The sequence below is a fragment of the Myotis lucifugus genome, unplaced genomic scaffold, assembly GCF_000147115.1.
Source record: "Myotis lucifugus unplaced genomic scaffold, Myoluc2.0 scaffold_42, whole genome shotgun sequence".
Classification (NCBI taxonomy): Eukaryota; Metazoa; Chordata; class Mammalia; order Chiroptera; family Vespertilionidae; genus Myotis; species Myotis lucifugus.
Window position 1 is genome coordinate 4,134,631 of NW_005871090.1, and position 6,000 is coordinate 4,140,630.

The window sequence follows — 6,000 nt, forward strand, 5'->3', positions numbered from 1 at the left end:
TACAGGACTTAACTCTTGTTTATATCAATTAGCCTATGAAAAAATTTACCTTCATTATACATTGTTTCACTTAAAGTCACAAAACCTATCAAAGACATTGGGTGAGAACTTAACTGTAATTCAGTTTACTCTGAACCAAGTTGTCCCTGCTTCTTAGAATCAAATATTCTTAAAAAGCTGACTTTAAGTATAAGACATTTGGGCCCCATTAGGGAATCATTGTTTCTTATATTTATCTGTAACTTTATTTGTATGTTTTCTTTGCCTTTCAAGTAGTTTTTTATCACAATGTACATAATATCAAGCTGTCCTAATACTAACAGAAGAAAATTCTGGCCAGGTCTGGTGAAGCCATTCTATTTAATTTATGGCAAAGAGGACCGGAGAACTACTTGTTCTGTTATTTTTCACACATAATGTTTACAGACAAGTAGAAAATACATGAAAACTTTTAAGTGAATGGCTAAGTAAGAAAAAAAAGGGGAATTTTTAAGAGTCCAGCCACAACAAGAAAGCTTAGATAGAATTGTGAAACTAGCTCAGAGCAGGAAGTTTTCTTTGGGGACACATACTAATCTGCTATAGAGGAGTATAGATCTTGGGTTTTAATAGGCTGCTAGCCCAGGAGACAGCAGACAATGTTGAGAGCCACCATCATGGTGGAATGTCCCATCAGAGACCACTACCATGAAGCCAGGATCCTAATGGGTGCCTTCAAGGGGGTGCTGCTCTTCCTCTGACAACTCAGAGGGAATACATGCCTGTTTGGGCTTCGGCTATGGGCAGAACAATGAAAGTAAAAATACATTTTCCCCCAGAGAATTTATAACTACAAGCCCACAAATCCATGGGTTTGTGGCTGGAATTCTCAATATCTGTGTGGGCCAAAAGACCCCAATCCAAAAATTTGGTTTCAATTGGTTTTGGATTGGAAATGCCCTTAGGCACCTGGCAAATACTCTCTAAAAGAGGCACTTTTGACCCAGGCCTTAAAGAATTCCCATAGGTAAAGATCCAAGAACAATGAGATCACAATCAAAATTCAATATGAACCAGAGTAAGCAGAAACAAAATAATAGAAGTCAGACCTATAAAGACTATAGATTCTGGAATTATTCAGATACAGAATATAAAATCAGCACATTAAAAAAACAAAAGAGGAAATTAAAAAATAAGATTATGAAAAGTATGAGACAGACTTGGGGGAAAAAAACTTCCTGAAACAAAAACATAACTGAAATTATAGTCAATGACCAAGTTAACAGCAGACTATAATGAGGTAAAGAAAAAAATTAATGAACTGAAAGACAGAACTGAAGAAATTACCCACTATGTTACATAAATTCAAAGGTATGGGAAATATGAGTTATGGAGAATGAGAAGGTACCACACATATAAAATAGGATTTCCAGAAGGAGAAAGTAGAGAAGATGAAGAAAATGTAGTATTTAAGAGAAAATGCTTAGACGTTTTCAAAACTGATGAAAGATACTCATCTTTAGTACACAATTAATTCTAAGCAATATAAACACATCAAGCAAAAAAATGACCTAGATACATCATAGTGAAACTCAGAATAGTAAACTATTTTAAGATGTAGGAACAAAAGGCAGCACTGAGGAGCAAGGCTAACCCTTTCCTGACAGGGTCCAAGAGTGAGCCCCTGGGCCCTGGGATTCGTGTAGTGTGTTCTTTAGTTACCTGGCTTCCTCACTTGTAACTCTGTCAACAGGAGTCAAGGGGAAGTCTCTAGCGCTCACCGTAAACTTGATCCTCCCCAGGAAGGGGTTAAGAAGGGAACTGGCTTGGCACATCCATGGCACCAGCAGATACCCTTCTCACCCTAATCCTCAACATTAACAGCCTCACCATCAAAATCTGCCTGGAACCCACCAGGAATAATTTCTTTGTGCCTTTTATCCCTATTTATTTTGGTCACCACAAAAAGCCCCTAATCATCAAGTTCCCCCTAACCTCCCATGTTCTAATCCTCTGAAGTTAATGGCATAGCCACTCTTTTGCCGCCCTCTCCCTTCCCTCTTTAATTCTCTACTGCTAAATTCTCTGGAATTCACAATACATCATCAGTAAAAACCCAATTATATAATTCTGAACATTATGTTCTTGTTCTAAGTAAAACCCGGCTCTCTCCTGAGGAAATACAGCTCTTTCAAATTTTGTTGTTGTTGCTAGTGGTAGTGGTGTTTGTTTTTTTCACAGAGCCCTCACATAAACTGGCCTAGAGTGCAGATAGGGTTGTGTGTGTATCCGTAGTGCTCTTCATTCAGTTTTAAGAAACGTGGTACTGATAGAGGGAAGGAAGGGCATGCAACAAGAACAGGACCACAGTTCTCTAGAGATGATTCACCTTATTAATTATAGATAAGAGGTTTTCTTACAGACCCTGGACCCATACCCCCTCTAGGAGTTTGCCTATGGAATGCTGACCATTCTCCAGTCCCAGGGACTGGAGGAGCTGGATTTTAATATCACTGAAAATTAACTACAGTACCTTGTTATTGGATTTCAAGATCCTGGAAGGAGACACACGGACCATGGACCCTGCGGCCATTACCTTGCCCTCCCCTCACCCCACCTCCCCCTTGCATGTAAGCCTTTCTTCCTTAGACATATATAACCAGCTGGCTAGTAGGGGGATATTAGAGCAGAATTTACAGGATGACCTGATGTTCTCTCCATACTGCCAGCATTATTGGAATAAAAGTTCATATATGATTCAACCTGGTCTCTGCTTAATTTGGCTCAAGTAGTGATAGACGCTTGGACCCCTTTTGTGTTCAGGGACAGACAAGCAGACTAAAGAGAGCCAAGCAACAGATCCATGCATTTATGAAACTTTGGTACATGACAGAGTTGACATGCCAAATTATTGGGGGAAAGGATATTCAATAAATGGAACAGAATATAAAAAATTTTCCATGTAGAAGAAGATGAAATTGTATCCCTTATATAATATTTTTAAAAAATCAACTCATGATGGATCAAGGATTTAAATGTCAAAAACCTTAAACCATTCTACCTTTAATAGAAAACAAAGGTGAACATTGATCTCATCAATGATTTCTTAAAGGAAACACAGAAAGTATTAACTATTTAAAAAAGATTATTTGATAATATTAAAATCAAGAACATTTTTCATTAGACAACACTTCCAAGAAAGTGTGTGTGTGTGTGTGTGTAGTTACATATAGAAGAGACGTGCTAGCCTATAAAAGACAAAGGAGTTGTATCAAAGATAAAGAACCCCTAAAAATCAGTAGAAAAAGAACAAATAATATAACAGAAAAATGGCCAAAAGATAGATATCTGAGTATTTTACTGAGGAGGAAACATATTATGGCCAATATATATATGAAGAGATGTTTTAACTCATTAGTGATAAGAGAAATGCAAATCAAGTGCTGCTTGTGGGAATGTAAACTGATACCATCATACTGGAAAAGAATTTAGTGTTTCATCTTGTAAAGCTGAACATTCACACATCCTATGACCCAGCAATTACACTCCTTGATAAATACCCAGCAATACTGAAACACATACCAGAAGATGTATAGAAATGTTCATAGCAGCATAAATCACCATAGTAAACACTAAAGAACAACCCAGATGTGTATCCAACAATATGCATATACAAACTGTGGTATGCAGCAGTCAAATGAATGAGCTACAGATACAAAAAATACAGATAAATCTCAGCAATGTGATGTTGAATGAAAAAAATCAGTCCCAAATGATTTAAAAATATCTAATATAATACAATCCATCTATTTAAAGTATACAATTCAATGGTTTTTAGTACGTTTAGACGTGTAAACATCACCAAAGTCTATTTTTAGAACATTTTCATCTTTTCAGAAAGAAACCTTATTTCTCTCCCCAACAGGATAGTCCAAAACACACCTCCTCCCCCACAACTACCAACCTATTTCCTGTCTCTATAGGTTTCCCTGTTCTGAATATTTTATATAAAAAATGTGGTCTTAGTGACTGGCTTGTTAAACTTAGCACAATATTTTCAAGGTTCATCCACTTTGTAGCATATATCAGTGCTTTATTCCTTTTTTATGAAACTATACTTTTTAGAAATACTATAAATGAGATGAAAATATATACAATAGGCCTAGCCAGTATGGCTCAGTGGTTGAGGATTGAACCATGAACCAGGAGGTCATGGTGTGATTCCTGGTCAGGGCACTTGCCCAGGTTGTGGGCTTAATCTCCAATACAGGGGGTGCAGGAGGCAGTCAATCAATGATTCCCATCATTGGCATTTCTATCCCTCTCTCCCTCTCCCTTACTCTCTCTGATATCAATAAAAAATAGATTTTTAAAACAGAAATTCAATAGAAGACTATGTTATCCACAATAGCAAAACATCAGAAAGAGCCTAAAATATAATATTAGGGGAGTGGTTCATAACTTATAAATTAGAAACACAGTGGAATGTGATGCAGGCATTTGATTATAAACACTACGGTGTCGGGTGAATTTCCCGCCAAAATATAAGATGGCGCGTTAAAATGCCTATATCTTTTGAAGTATGGGTTCGATTGAAATGAAATATTTGGTAATACGCAGTTACAATCGGCCCGAGTTTACACGTTTCCCGCACTCCACCGCAAATCTATATGAACCGAGTTTAAGACGGCTCCCGCGGAGTACGCGCAATTCACGCGAGCCGACTTAACTCGTTTCCCGCAACCCAAGTGTAAAGATTATTGAGAAACATGTAAAAATAAGTATGAGAAATGAAACCAAAAAAGGAGAATGAAAAATGGGATCTATCTACTTATATAAAAACCCTGGGTGGTGTTCATCATGACCAGAATTGCCGCGACCAAGCGGAAGGAAGTCAGTCCTGCAGGGGTTGTCTTGGCAACGGCTGCTCCCTCCCCCTTTCCCGGAGCTGTTTCCTGTAAGGGCGGGGTTTGAGGCAGGAACCCGCCCTGGGAGCATGGAGGCATTATTTTTATAAAGTGTGCCTCGCCAGCACAGCCAAAGGTGAACCTGAGTGGGGGCGGCTGAAAGGCTTAGAAAAGACAGACAAGAGAATGAAGCCAAGTCTCGGTGGGATGCTGCTTCTCTGAGAGACAGCAACCATGCCCACAGCCATGCCTTTATTTTATAGCAGATGCTACGAGGCAAAGTAAGGGCATGATCAAGATGTTTACAACATTCTCCTGGGTTTCAATCCTACTCAACTACATGCACCTGAACTCTATCAAGCCCACATCACTCAGGCACGTGGGGCCACGTGTTCAGACCATAGGTTCAAGCTTACAACTACAGCTATTGGCTATAATTGTGCTGGGAGGCCCTATCCTCCAAGCTGGGACTTGCACGTGGCAATGAGAGGACTGTGCCCTCTCATCAGTCCAAGACTTGAACCTGTCCAAAACACTGTAGTGGCTCTCCACAATAAAGTTTTAATTCTGTTTCTTTGTTACTAATGTTGTGGCCCCACCCCATAACAAAGAAACAATTTCAGGAGGATGAGGCCCAGGAATCAGGATTTTAAAAAGATTCCCAGGTGATTCTAATGTGCAGCCAAGGTTGAGAGCCACTGCTATAGATAATATTAAAAATATATACTAAACGTGCAATTCTTTGTCCAAAAAATGAGCATGTTCAAAAATTAAATGAAGAAAATTTGGATATACTTGATGGAGATTTTCACACATATTTGAGTGATGATTCCATTGATTCCACAGATGATGCTGAAAAGGAAAATTTTCCCATCGAATTTCTTAATAGTATTACTCCTTCGGGAATGCTGGGTCATAAATTAAAATTGAAAGTGGGTGCAATCATCATGCTATTGAGAAATCTCAATAGTAAATGGGGTCTTTGTAATGGTACCAGATTTATTATCAAAAGATTACGACCTAACATTATCGAAGCTGATGTATTAACAGGATCTGCAGAGGGAGAGGTTGTTCTGTTCCAAGAATTAATTTGTCCCCATCTGACACTGGCCTC

The 6,000-nt window shown here is 38.6% G+C and overlaps 1 protein-coding gene across 2 annotated transcripts in view; it reads right to left on the reverse strand.

Annotated features, from left to right (window-relative positions):
* ESF1 (ESF1 nucleolar pre-rRNA processing protein homolog) overlaps window positions 1–6,000 on the reverse strand; it is a 65,278-nt gene that overhangs the window by 20,724 nt on the left and 38,554 nt on the right. The window lies entirely within an intron of this gene.